We start from the raw sequence: 15,270 nt of genomic DNA on the forward strand, positions 1-15,270 counted from the left end.
CACACATTTATACATAAAATGTGGTATAATATTCTTGAAAATGGAGAAATTTTTTACAACAAATATTTGTTAGGTTCTTTAAAAAAACTCATTTTGGGAACTCAAAAAATGGAAAATGAATATGGGGAAATTTGTCTTTTTCACGGGAGGTGGATCAAAAACTTTTTACACGCAACCATTTGGTCAATTGTGCATTAAATATGACCTAGTATTTTAGAAATTTGTTTTGGTCCAATTTTGTAACAATTATTTGATAGGTTCTTCACAAAAAAACTCATTTTGGACGCTCGAAAAATGGAAAATGAGTTTTTCATCCAAAGAAAATGAAAAAAAAATAGGCAACATTGTTTGCCATTCCAATATGCACCCTTGTGCACAATATGAGATCATCTGAACAAACTATTCCATGAATGAGGCCATAAGATTGATCATTTGCCTTGAAAACCATTGATCTCCACACATGATAGCTCGTTTCTGATAACATTTTTTTAAATATTTGTCGTATTACAAGTTTATTATTTTTCCTGGTAACTTGGCCACATATAATAACACAATGCGAAGGTTTTCCAATTTTTTTTTTATTTTTTTTGAATTTTTCATGCCCGTTTCAAAATGCAGTCAAAACGGCGGGCATGACCGTTGCTAGCTAGTGGGTGAATCTTGGAAAGATTTTGGTGTTTCTCTGATTAAATAGATACTTTTGTACCTAAAAATGATTTTTGGGAAAAATAAATAGCAAACTATAAGGCAGCTACAGTTCAAATTTGATCCATTTCCTACTAAATCGGCGAAAATTTATCTTTTTCACGAGAGGTAGATAAAAACTTTTGACACCCAACCATTTTGTCAATTGTGCATTAAATATGGCCTAATATTTTAAAATTTTGATTTGGTCCAATTTTGCAACAAATATCTGGTACATCCTTCACAAAATAACTCATTTTGGGCATTCAAAAAATGGAAAATGAATTTTTCGTACAAAGAAACTGAAAACTCCCTTAGGCAACATTGTTTGCCATTCCAAGATGCAACCTTGTGCACAATATGAGATCATTTGAACAAACTATGCCATGAATGTGGCCATAAGATTGATCATTTGGCTTGAAAGCCATGAATCTTCACACATGATAGCTCATTTCTGAGAACAATTTTTTAAAAGGTTTGTCGTATTACAAGTTTATTATTTTTCCTGGTAACTTGGTCACATACAATGACACAATGTAGAGGTTTCCCAAATTCTTTTTTTGAATTTTTTATGCCCGTTTCAAAATGCGGTCAAAACGACGGGCATGACCGTTCCTAGCTAGTGGTTGAATCTTGGAAAACTTTTGGAGTTTCTCTGATTAAATAGATACTTTTGTACCTAAAAATGATTTTTGGGAAAGATAAATAGCAAACTAGGAGGCAGATGCAGTTCAAATTTGACCCGCTTCCTGCTGAGTCAGCGGAAATTTGTCTTTTTCACCAGAGGTGGATCAAAACTTTTGACACCCAAACATTTTGTCAATTGTGAATTAAATATGGCCTAATATTTTAGAAAATTCATTTGGTCCAATTTTGCAACAAATATATGGTAGGTCCTTCACAAAAAAAAACCTCATTTCGGGCACTCGGAAAAAGGAAAATGAATTTTCCGTGCAAAGAAAATGAAAAGTCCCTTAGGCAACATTGTTTGGAATTCCAAGATGCACCCTTGTGCACAATATGAATCATTTGAACAAACTATGCCATGAATGTGGCCATAAGATTGATCATTTGACTTGAAAGCCATAAGATTGATCATTTGACTTGAAAGCCATGAATCTTCACACATGATAGCTCATTTCTGAGAACACTTTTTAAAAAGAATTGCCGTATTACAAGTTTATTATTTTTCCTAGCAACTTAGTCACATATAATGACACAATGCGAAGGTTTTTCAATTTTTTGATTTCTTTTTGAATTTTTTATACCCGTTTCAAAATGCGGTCAAAATGGCGGGCTTGACCATTCCTAGCTAGTGGTTTAATCTTGGAAATTTTTTGGTGTTTATCCGATTAAATATATACTTATGTACCTAGAAAATGATTTTTGGAAAAAAATCATGAGCAAACTATGAGGCAGCTCCAGTTCAAATTTGATCCGCTTCCAACTGAATCGGCGGATATTTGTCTTTTTCATGAGAGGTGGATAAAAGCTTTGGACACTCAACAATTTGGTCAATTGTGCATTATATATGGCCTAGTATTTTAGAAAATTTATTTGGTCCAATTTTGCAATAATTATTTGGTAGGTCCTTCACAAAAAAACTCATTTTGGGCACTCGGAAAATGGAAATGATTTTTTCGTCCAAAGAAAATGAAAACTTCCTTAGGCAACATTGTTTGCCATTCTAATATGCACCCTTGTGCACAACATCATTTGAACAAACTATGCCATGAATGTGGCCATGAGATTGATCATTTGGCTTGAAAGCCATTGATCTCCACACATGATAGCTCGTTTTTGAGAACAATTTTTTTAAATAACTATCATATTGCAAGTTTATTATTTTTCCTGGTAACTTGGCCACATATAATGACACAAAGAGAAGGTTTTTCAATTTTTCAAATTTTTTGAATTTTCTATGCCCGTTTGAAAATGCGGTCAAAACGGCGGGTATGACCGTTCATAGCTAGTGGTTGAATCTTCGAAAACTTTTGGTGTTTCTCTTATTAAATAGATACTTTTGTACCTAAAAATGATTTTTGGGAAAAATAAATAGCAAACTATGAGGCAGCTGCAGTTCAAATTTGACCCGCTTCCAACTGAATCGGCGGAAATTTGTCTTTTTCACCAGAGGTGGATCGGATTTTTTGAAACCCAACCATTTGGTCAATTGTTCATTATATATGCCCTAATATTTTATAAAATTTATTTGGTACAATTTTGCAACAAATATATGGTAGGTCCTTCACAAAAAAACTCATTTTGGGCATTTGAAAAAAATGGAAAATGAATTTTTCGTTCAAAGAAAATGAAAACTTCCTTAGGCAACATTGTGTGTCATTCCAAGATGCACTCTTGTGCACAATATGAGGTCATTTGAACAAACTATGCCATGAATGTGGCCATAAGATTGATCATTTGGCTTGAAAGCCATGAATCTTCACACATGATAGCTCGTTTCTCAGAACATTTTTTTAAAATTATTACCGTATGACAAGTTTATAATTTTTTCTGGAAACTTGGTCACACATAATGACACAATGCGGAGGTTTTTCCAATTTTTGATTTTTTTGAATTTTTTATGCCCGTTTCAAAATGCGGTCAAAATGGCGGGAATAACCGTTCCTAGCTAGTGGTTGAATCTTGGAATTTTTTTGGTGTTTCTCTGATTAAATAGATACTTATGTACCTAGAAATGATTTTTGGAAAAAATAAAGAGCAAACTACGAGGTAGCTACAGTTCAAATTTAACCCGCTTCCAACTGAATCGGCGGAAATTTGTCTTTTTCACCAGAGGTGGATCAAGGCTTTTGACACCCAACCATTGTGTCAATTGTGCATTAAACATGGCCTAGTATTTTATAAAAATGATTTGGTCCATTTTTACAACATTTATTTGGTAGTTATTTCACAAAAAAACCTCATTTCGGGCACTCAAAAAAGGGAAAATGTTTTTTTTTTTGAAAAAAACTCATTTCCGACGACACCTTTTTAAAGATATTTATCTTATTCCATGTTGTTATTTTTTCTGAAAACTTGTTCACATTTTGGTTGAAGGTTTTCTAATTTTTTTAGAATTTCTCAGATCATAAAGTAGCTTAAATGATTTTAACACATTATTTTAAGTCAACCACGACCAATTTAGATGGTCATAACCTCGTACTGCATTTTGATTGGTCCGTGGACATATCACGCGGATCATGCATCCAACACCGTCGGATGCTCGGGGATCCAACGGCTGTCCTCGACCCATCCACACCAACCCCGAAACCCTAGTTATGTCCTTCGGGTCAATTTCCATCCACCCCCGCCTCCTTTCTTCCCCTCGCTCCCCGATCCCCTCCCTTCCTCACCCGCGCAAACCCTAGCTCCTCTCGATCCCGTCCCCTTCCTCCCCGCCAGCTCCACCGATCCTCCCTCGCCGCCGATGGCTCCCGACCCAAACTCAGATCCCATCGACTACCATGACTCGTCGTCGCCATCGCACCTTCCACCACCGACGTCCCCGTCTCGCATAGTCCCCGTCAACTCGCAGACGCCCCACATCGAGCCCAACAAAACCTCGCGCGCCCGCACACCTTCTTCGCCGACGCGGCCATGGCGGCGGTGGCGACCGTGAGCTAGGCCGGCATGGTGACCCCGCGCCGCGCCGCCGCTGCCGCCCGATCCGCGACAGCCAGCTCCTCCGCAAGGAGCCTGGAGGACCATCCTTCCAGGTGAGATATCGACTCTCCCCCGTCCCCGCCCCGTCCAAATCCGCGCGCAATGCTCACCGAATTCCGCCCCTCGCGCTCGTGGTTCTGCTCGTCCCCCTCGTCCTAGTGGCGAATGCGTGGAAGGAATTCCCGGAGCGCCCCTCGATGGGTGAGCTTGTACGCGTACGGGCGGGCCTCGCCAAGAATTGAGATATTCCGGCCCTCCGCGCCGCCGTGGTTCCGCTCCGAATTCTGTAGCAGAGTCCCGTGCGTGCGTAGGAGCACTCGAATTCCCTTTCCGCGTAGGGGCTCGCTGCGGTTTTGTTATCGCCGGAGATGGTAATACTAGCAGTACTAGTTATAGCATTTTAATGAGCGTACGGACAGTGGCCGGCCATTTGAGATTTGGTTGAGGAATCAACCTGCTGTACTAGGCTATGCTGCAGACCGACAGTGATGTTGCTGGTTCTTTGTATCGTCGCGTGTGTGGGCTTCAAACTGCTTCTTTGGGTTAGATGGGCAGTCTGTTGTATATGAAACAGTCTGGTTTTCGTTCTGCTGCGCCATGAAATGATTTGCCAGAGATGTGGCGGTATTGTGTCAAAGCTCACTTTTGATGAAAACTACATATTGCAAGGGAGATGTGCTACAGATTTAAGTGCTATGGAATCTCTCACCTACGCCTGGACCCATTAAAAGCCAGCACATGTGAAAGCTTAGTTCACCTATACTTTTAGTTCAGTAATAAATTATTGTGTATGTATGTTGATACAGTCTTGAATTCTACATGACAGAGAGGCAAGCGTTCACTAAAGGCATGGCGCATGATGAAGCTGTGGCTGCCCAGAAGACTGGGAAATCAGGTTCACCCCCTAAGGTAAGAAACGCTGATTTACAAGTAGCCGCTGACTACTATGATATTGCAGACCGACAGTGATGTTGCTGGTTCTTTGTAAGCCGTGTGTGTGCTTCAAACTGCTTCTTTGGGTTGAACTGATCAACTGTGAGCTCTATAAATAGGACATAGTATAAATGGCATTGCTCTGTCAACTTATATCAGCACTCTACAGAACCTGGGCAGTTAAACATTATTCCAAGATGCACATGTATGATGTGTGTGTGCTTGATGCTCACGTACTAAGTAAGGTTGGTGGTTGTTTTGCGACTGAATCGTGTTTCAGTTTGATACTACTATGCTTTCTCTTGCCGAATTCGTCCCTGACTAGTATAGTTAGTACTATTGTAGCAGGTTGATTGATTGAGGGAAAACTCTTGCCTCTGCTTAACATCTAAAATCTAGTCAAGTTCCTCAACAACATATTTATTTTTTACACAACAATGCATTCAAAAATCTGACCTATCTATATACACACTTTGTGGAAGAAATAGGATATATATATGTGCTTCCGTTGCTTCTATAGTATAGTTAGTACTCATGCCCATGATCGACCAGGTCCCTGCTCTGTTTCTTCTTATTTTGCTTCCTGTATGTATGTATGTGTCTGACGACGAAGGTGGTTTCTTCAGAATTGATCGAGTCTGACAAAGTTGTTCTGAACATTTCTTGAAACAGGGCGAGGCCGGTGATGTCCGTGCGGTGATGTCCCTGGGGTGGCGCCACTGTGCCCGGCGCTTGCCCTGGTCGCCGGGGTGGTGCTTCGGCGGCTTCCAGACCCTCTCCCGGATGTGGTGATGGTCACACCACAACCGTGGTGTAGCTGAGCCTCTGCTACGGCTACAACCTCCCTCTGGTGAGCTCCTCCTCGTTCCTTCTTCTCTGATGTAGCTCCTGCATGGCCTTGGACATGATTTGGGTTGGATGTGGGGCTCTACTAGTTGCTGCTAGATGCTGTAACCAAGCATCAACTCCTACTGGAGCTCTCTGGTGATAAATTCATGCCGTTCTATGGTCTGTCAGTAGCTGCCCACGTGTACTTGCTTTATATATGTGCTCCTATGATGCTCTGGTGATATGGGGTGGCTAATATCAAGATCATGGTGGTGTTGATGCTTATCTTGCGTGTCTCTGGTGGTGGTGGTGTTGACAGCAGTTACACACCTAGCTTGTAACTAATATCCTTACTGCTAATTTACCTCAAGTTTATCTGAACATGGTTGAAATGAGCGCTGCAAATTTTGATGTCTAAAATCAATTTTTACCCCAAGCCCTTAAGTAATTATTTTCATTACATCACAGTTAGCTGAGAATATTGACTTGAATATTTTATGTATGCCTTGATGCATGTACACATACGGTTGAGCAAATACCGAGCTGCAGTGGAACAACCTGGAGTTAGAGAACTTCAAGGACAAGATCAACGAGGTGACCGGCGTTATGGCGACTGTGTACGGCGGCGACCACAAGTTCTTCGGTGAGCTGGCAGTGTCCATATTGTGTGATATACAATGTTGCTCCGTTGTGCATCTCTCTTTTCTTGTGTGCTGCATCATTGTTGCTTGATAGAGTAAATGATTTCAGTTCTGGTTGTGTCAAATCTTTACTATGTACCATGCTTAGTGTTTACTAAACTGAGGCATTGGGAATTGTAATTTAGGCATTTATGTATAATTTTAGTTTTAGATGTGTCTAATGCAAACATTACTGTCAACTGTCAAGTTGATTCTAAAATGTCTCATTAACTTCATTATTCTGTTATTTATTGTTAAATATGCTGTTAGATTTACTTCTATTTTATTCCTAAACATTTTGTTCTGTAACATGCAGATGTTGGGCTTTCATGTTTTTTCGTGATCATCAGGGCAAAGAAGTTGGAGGAAGAATAGTTCTAGCTCATTGGAGGTAGTTTTGAGAGTAATGAAGCCCTTTATGCTGCTCCTATTTGTATGTGTTGTATGATGTAGCAGAATCTGGCTCATGTGATTGTACACTTGTGGAGCTTGTTATCTGATTGTAAACTTGATGCTGATCACATTTGTATGTGTGTTATATGATGTATCACTTTGATGGTTGATAATATTTGAAGTATTTCGTGTGTTTTGTGTGCCAATTTAAATACTAGGCATTTATTTGCGTTAAATTAAAAAAATTGAAGAATATTGCCCTGACGGCTAGGACCCAGTACTAGAACCTGACATTGGGGACCCACTTGACTAGTGAACCCACTTTATAGAAAAAGAAAAAATGAAACTGTTGAGACAAAAAGGCCATGGCCCAAAAATAAAAAGGCTGCAATGTTGGGCTTGGTCCATGAAGCTGACAAAAAAATTCATAGGAAAAAAATATATAAATGGGCCAAATTATTGGGCTCGGCTGGATCCTACGTCAGCTTGCCACGCTGGATCCTACGTGGCCTGGGGAGGCTGCTAGTGACCAAAATTTTGGTCGAAGAACCAACGACCTTTTACAGAAGGTCGCTAATTTCAGTTTACAACCGCCAGCTTTTGACCTTCTATTTTTGGTCAAAAAAGGTCGCAAATGAAAAACAATGACCTTTCAGCGGCCAATAGTGAGGGTCACAAGTTGACATATTTCTTGTAGTGTATCTACTTAATGAAACATAAGTCTGAAACATTTGAAAAGTTCAAAGAATTTCAGAGTGAAGTGGAAAATCATCGTAACAAGAAAATAAAGTTTATACGATCTGATCGTGGAGGAGAATATTTGAGTTATGAGTTTGGTCTTCATTTGAAACAATGCGGAATAGTTTCGCAACTCACGCCACCCGGAACACCACAACGTAATGGTGTGTCCGAACGTCGTAATCGTACTTTACTAGATATGGTGCGAACTATGATGTCTCTTACTGATTTACCGCTATCATTTTGGGGTTACGCTTTTGAGACGGCTGCATTCACGTTAAATAGGGCACCATCAAAATCCGTTGAGACGACGCCTTATGAACTCTGGTTTGGCAAGAAACCAAAGTTGTCGTTTCTTAAAGTTTGGGGCTGCGATGCTTATGTGAAAAAGCTTCAACCTGATAAGCTCGAACCCAAATCGGAGAAATGTGTCTTCATAGGATACCCAAAGGAAACTGTTGGGTACACCTTCTATCACAGATCCGAAGGCAAGACATTTGTTGCTAAGAATGGATCCTTTCTAGAGAAGGAGTTTCTCTCGAAAGAAGTGAGTGGGAGGAAAGTACAACTTGATGAGGTAACTGTACCTGCTCCCTTATTGGAAAGTAGTTCATCACAGAAACCAGTTCCTGTGACACCTACACCAATCAGTGAGGAAGCTAATGATATTGATCATGAAACTTCAGATCAAGTTACTACCGAACCTCGTAGGTCAACCAGAGTAAGATCCGCACCAGAGTGGTACGGTAATCCTGTTCTGGAGGTCATGCTACTTGACCAAGGCGAACCTACGAACTATGAAGAAGCGATGGTGAGCCCAGATTCCGCAAAATGGCTTGAAGCCATGAAATCTGAGATGGGATCCATGTATGAGAACAAAGTGTGGACTTTGGTTGACTTGCCCGATGATCGGCAAGCCATAGAGAATAAATGGATCTTCAAGAAGAAGACTGACGCTGACGGTAATGTTACTGTCTACAAAGCTCGACTTGTTGCAAAAGGTTTTCGACAAGTTCAAGGAATTGACTACGATGAGACTTTCTCACCCGTAGCGATGCTTAAGTCTGTCCGAATCATGTTAGCAATTGCCGCATTTTATAATTATGAAATTTGGCAAATGGATGTCAAAACTGCATTCCTGAATGGATTTCTGGAAGAAGAGTTGTATATGATGCAACCGGAAGGTTTTGTAGATCCAAAGGGAGCTAACAAAGTGTGCAAGCTCCAGTGATCCATTTATGGGCTGGTGCAAGCTCTCGGAGTTGGAATAAACATTTTGATAGTGTGATCAAAGCATATGGATTTATACAGACTTTTGGAGAAGCCTGTATTTACAAGAAAGTGAGTGGGAGCTCTGTAGCATTTCTGATATTATATGTGGATGATATATTGCTAATTGGAAATGATATAGAATTACTGGATACCATAAAAGGATACTTGAATAAGAGTTTTTCAATGAAAGACCTCGGTGTAGCTGCTTACATATTGGGCATCAAGATCTATAGAGATAGATCAAGACGCTTGATAGGACTTTCGCAAAACACATACCTTGACAAAGTTTTGGAAAAGTTCAAAATGGATCAAGCAAAGAAAGGGTTCTTGCCTGTGTTACAAGGTGTGAAATTGAGTCAGACTCAATGCCCGACCACTGCAGAAGATAGAGAGAAAATGAGCGATGTTCCCTATGCTTCAGCCATAGGCTCTATCATGTATGCAATGCTGTGTACCAGACCTGATGTGTGCCTTGATATTAGCTTAGCAGTGAGGTACCAAAGTAATCCAGGAGTGGATCACTGGACAGCGGTCAAGAACATCCTAAAATACCTGAAAAGGACTAAGGATATGTTTCTCGTTTATGGAGGTGACAACGAGCTAGTTGTAAATGGTTACGTCGATGCAAGCTTTGACACTGATCCGGACGATTCTAAATCGCAAACCGGATACGTGTTTACATTGAACGGTGGAGCTGTCAGTTGGTGCAGTTCTAAACAAAGCGTCGTGGCGGGATCTACGTGTGAAGCGGAATACATAGCTGCTTCGGAAGCAGCAAATGAAGGAGTCTGGATGAAGGAGTTCATATCCGATCTAGGTGTCATACCTAGTGCATCGGGACCGATGAATTTTTTTTGTGACAATACTGGTGCAATTGCCTTGGCAAAGGAATCCAGATTTCACAAGAGAACCAAGCACATCAAGAGACGCTTCAATTCCATCTGGGATCAAGTCCGGGTGGGAGACATAGAGATTTGCAAGATACATACGGATCTGAATGTTGCAGACTCGTTGACTAAGCCTCTCCCACGAGCAAAACATGATCAGCACCAAAACTCCATGGGTGTTAGAATCATTACTGTGTAATCTAGATTATTGACTCTAGTGCAAGTGGGAGACTGAAGGAAATATGCCCTAGAGGCAATAATAAAGTTATTATATATTTCCTCATATCATGATAAATGTTTATTATTCATGCTCGAATTGTATTAACCGGAAACATAATATATGTGTGAATACATAGACAAACATAGTGTCACTAGTATGCCTCTACTTGACTAGCTCGCTAATCAAAGATGGTTAAGTTTCCTAACCATAGACATGAGTTGTCATTTGATTAACGGGATCACATCATTAGGAGAAGGATGTGATTCACTTGACCCATTCCGTTAGCTTAGCACTTGATCGTTTAGTTTACTGCTATTGCTTTCTTCATGACTTATACATGTTCCTATGACTATGAGATTATGCAACTCCCGATTACCGGAGGAACACTTTGTGTGCTACCAAACATCACAACGTAACTGGGTGATTATAAATGTGCTCTACAGGTGTCTCCGATGGTACTTGTTGAGTTGGCATAGATCGAGATTAGGATTTGTCACTCTGATTGTCGGAGAGGTATCTCTGGGCCCACTCGGTAATGCACATCACAATAAGCCTTGCAAGCAATGTGACTAATGAGTTAGTTGCGGGATGATGCATTACGTAACAAGTAAAGAGACTTGCCGGTAACGAGATTGAGCTAGATACCGACGATCGAATCTCGGGCAAGTAACATACCGATGACAAAGGGAACAACGTATGTAGTTATACGATTTGACCGATAAAGATCTTCGTAGAATATGTGGGAGCCAATATGAGCATCCAGGTTCCGCTATTGGTTATTGACTGGAGACGTGTCTCGGTCATGTCTACATAGTTCTCGAACCCGTAGGGTCCGCATGCTTAAAGTTCGACGACGATCGGTATTATGAGTTTTTGTGTTTTGATGTATCGAAGGTAGTTCGGAGTCCCGGATATGATCACGGACATGACGAGGAGTCTCGAAATGGTCGATACGTAAAGATTGATATATTGGACGACTATATTCGGACACCAGAAGTGTTCTGGGTGGTTTCGGAGAAAACCGAAGTACCGGAGGGTTACCGGAACCCCCCCGGGAGAAATAATGGGCCTTATGGGCCTTAGTGGAGAGAGAGAGAGGGCTGGCTTAGGGCAGGCCGCACGCCCCTCCCCCTCTGGTACGAATTGGACTAGGAGAGGGGGGGCAGCGCCCCCCTTTCCTTCTCCCTCTCCCCTTCCTTTCCCCCTCCTAGTAGGAGTAGGAAAGAGGGGAGTCCTACACCTACTAGGAGGAGGACTCCTCCTCCTGGCGCGCCCACAAGGGGCCGGCCGGCCTCCCCCTTGCTCCTTTATATATGGGGGCAGGGGTCACCTCTATACACAAGTTGATCTGTTGATCTCTCCCAGTCGTGTGCGGTGCCCCCTCCACCATAATCCACCTCGATCATATCGTAGCGGTGCTTAGGCGAAGCCCTGCGCCAGTAGCATCATCATCATCGTCATCACGCCGTCGTGCTGACGAAACTCTCCGGCGAAGCTCTGCTCGATCGGAGCCCGCGGGACGTCATCGAGTTGAATGTGTGCTGAACTCGGAGGTGCCGTGCGTTCGGTACTTGGATCGGTCGGATCGTGAAGACGTACGACTACATCAACCGCGTTGTGCTAACGCTTCCGCTTTCGGTCTACGAGGGTACGTGGACACACTCTCCCCTCTCGTTGCTATGCATCACCATGATCCTGTGTGTGCGTAGGAATTTTTTTGAAATTACTACATTCCCCAACAGTGATTTCAACGAAGTACTACATTCAGAGTGATGTTGGGGTCGACAAGAGGGACACCAAGCAAATGAATGACTTTCGAGAAGTAGTGGATGCGACTGGGACCCTAATTCATAAAGCCACCACCATTCGTTTCTCTTCTTCAAAAAACCGCCACTATTGTCCTAACAGTTTCAGAAAATACTAATCACTGGATTATCACTCAATTATAGACGATATTTGACAAAAAACTAACAACTAGGTCCCATGGTCAGGTGCCATGTGGCCAGGACGAAATAACGCCGCTATTGGGGAACGTAGCATGCAATTTCAAAAAAATTCCTACGATCACGCAAGATCTATCTAGGAGATGCATAGCAACGAGAGGGGGAGAGTGTGTCCATGTACCCCCGTAGACCGAAAACGGAAGCGTTAGGTTAACGCGGTTGATGTAGTCGAACGTCTTCACGATCCAACCGATCTAGTACCGAACGTACGGCACCTCCGAGTTTAGCACACGTTCAGCTCGATGACGTCCCTTGAACTCTTGATCCAACAGAGGGTCGAGGGAGAGTTTCATCAGCACGACGGCGTGGTGATGGTGATGGTGATGTGATCCGCACAGGGCTTCGCCTAAGCACTACGACGCTATGACCGGAGGAGTAAACTGTGGAGGGGGGCACCGCACACGGCTAAGAGAATAACTGTTGTGCTTTGGGGTGCCCCTGCCCCCATATATAAAGGAGGGGAACCAAGGGGGCGCGCCAAGGGGGGGGGAGTCCTACTAGGACTCCACTCCTAGTAGGATTCGGCCCCCTCTTTTTCCTTTCTCATTGGAGGGAAAAGGGAAGGAGAGGGAGAGGGTGAGGGAAAGAGGAAAGGGGGCTGTGCCCCTCCCCCTTGTCCAATTCGGACTCCCTTGGAGGGGGGCGCGCGCCACCCTGTGGGCTCCCCTCTCTTTCTCCCCTATGGCCCATGAAGGCCCATTACTTCCCCCGGGGGTTCCAGTAACCCCTCGATACTCCGATAAATATCCGAAACGTCCCGAAACCATTCCGGTGTCCAAATACTATCATCCAATATATCAATCTTTACCTCTCGACCATTTAGAGACTCCTCATCATGCCCGTGATCTCATCCGAGACTCCGAACAATCTTCGGTCACCTACTCATAATACAAATCATCATCGAACGTTAAGCGTGCGGACCCTACGGGTTCGAGAACTATGTAGACATGACCGAGACACATCTTCGGCCAATAACCAACAGTGGAACCTGGATGCTCATATTGGTTCTTACATATTCTACGAAGATCTTTATCTGTCAAACCGCAATAACAACATATGTTATTCCCTTTGTCATCGGTATGTTACTTGCCCGAGATACGATCGTCGTTATTGGCAAGTCTCTTTACTCGTTCTGTAATGCATCATCCTGTAACTAACTCATTAGTCACATTGCTTGCAAGGCTTATAGTTATGTGCATTACCGAGAGGGCCCAGAGATACCTCTCCGATACTTGGAGTGACAAATCCTAATCTCGATCTATATGCCAACCCAACAAACACCTTCGGAGACACCTGTAGAGCATCTTTATAATCACCCAGTTACGTTGTGACGTTTGATAGAACAAAAGGTGTTCCTCCGGTATTCGGGAGTTGCATAATCTCATAGTCAGAGGAATATGTATCAGTCATGAAGAAAGCAATAGCAATAAAACTGAACGGTCATTATGCTAAGCTAACGGATGGGTCTTGTCCATCACATCATTCTTCTAATGATGTGATCCCGTTCATCAAATGATAACACATGTCTATGGTTAGGAAACTTAACCATCTTTGATTAACGAGCTAGTCTTAGAGGCTTACTAGGGACACGGTGTTTTGTCTATGTATTCACACATGTATCAAGTTTCTGATTAATACAATTCTAGCATGAATAATAAACATTTATCATGATATAAGGAAATATAAAATAACAACTTTATTATTGGCTCTAGGGCATATTTCCTTCAACCGCTACTAACAAAATTCACTAATTGGAATGATAGGGAAGAGATCATGTGGAAGCAGCGGTCAAGGGTTCAGGGGGATAACAACACAAAAATCATCAGCGGGCAGACAGACGGAGGAAGAAGAACAAGATAGGACAACTCGCAATGTCTGATGGAACAACTGTGATGGATGTTCACAAGCTGCTTAACCTCATAGTCCATTTCTATAAAACTCTCTACACTTCTGAAGGGGCAACAGGGACAGACGTGCTCCTTGATAGTGTAACGGTAAAGGTGACGTAAGTGGTGAACTTTAGGCTCGATAAGGAGTATGGGACCGAAGAGGTGAAGGCTGCTCTTTTTGAGATGTTCCCCACAAAGGTGTCAAGACCTAACGGAAACCAAACACATTTTTCAATGTCACTAGGATGTTTGTGGGGATGATGCAACAAAAGCAGTACTAATAAGCATTCTTAATGGGACTGAGTGTTGGAAAACATAGTAGAAAACAAAAAAACGCCCTACGATCACCCAGGAACAATATGAAGATGCATATAGGGTTTGGATCAACGATCGTTACCGACTCCGGAGTGTAATGGAAGTAGAAGAGTCGGTGTAGATCTTACTTGAAGTCCCTCAAACCGTTGATGACGATCCCGCAAACTATAGACATAGTGGCAACACAAGAAGAAATAGTAATAGAAGATTTTTTTGGGGGTATTTTTTGGAAATTATGGCAAACAAAGAAGAAGGCAAAAAGGCAAAAGGCAACTAGACAAGAAGATAGAAACAAGCAAAATAGAAGTGTTTCTACGAAGGCATCTGGTTTGGTACATGATGACTCCCCGGCAACAACGCCTGAAATTCTTCTGCTACTCCCGTAGGAGTTGTTGGATTTCCCAGAAGAGGAAGGTTGATGTAGCACAATGGCAGAAAGTATTTCCTTTAGTTAAGAACCAACGTTTGTCAAACCAGTAAGAGGCACTACACTAACAACGTAAATAATATCTGCACACAAACACAACAATTGCTTGCACACAACAAACGCAAGGGGGTCGTCACTCCCCTTGTTCTTGATAGTTACAAGATTAAAAGCAGATATAGTGATAGGCAAAGTAGCAAAAATAGTAAAGATAAAACAGTAGGAGCTTTTGTATTAATGGAGAATAGACCCGAGGGCCATAGGTTCGCTAGCGGCATCTCTCTTGAAAGCATGTAGTGACATGGTAGACAAATTATTGTTGGACAATTGACAGAATA

The 15,270-nt window shown here is 42.2% G+C and overlaps 1 long non-coding RNA gene across 1 annotated transcript; it reads left to right on the plus strand.

Moving 5' to 3' along the window:
* Positions 1–4,007: 4,007 nt before the first annotated feature.
* On the plus strand, positions 4,008–7,377 carry LOC120964058 (uncharacterized). The gene is made up of 4 exons (XR_005755725.3): positions 4,008–4,403; positions 5,177–5,259; positions 5,956–6,754; positions 7,108–7,377. It is a non-coding gene; the product is annotated as an uncharacterized lncRNA (long non-coding RNA).
* Positions 7,378–15,270: the final 7,893 nt, after the last annotated feature.

This window comes from Aegilops tauschii, chromosome 5 (genome assembly GCF_002575655.3).
Source record: "Aegilops tauschii subsp. strangulata cultivar AL8/78 chromosome 5, Aet v6.0, whole genome shotgun sequence".
Classification (NCBI taxonomy): Eukaryota; Viridiplantae; Streptophyta; class Magnoliopsida; order Poales; family Poaceae; genus Aegilops; species Aegilops tauschii.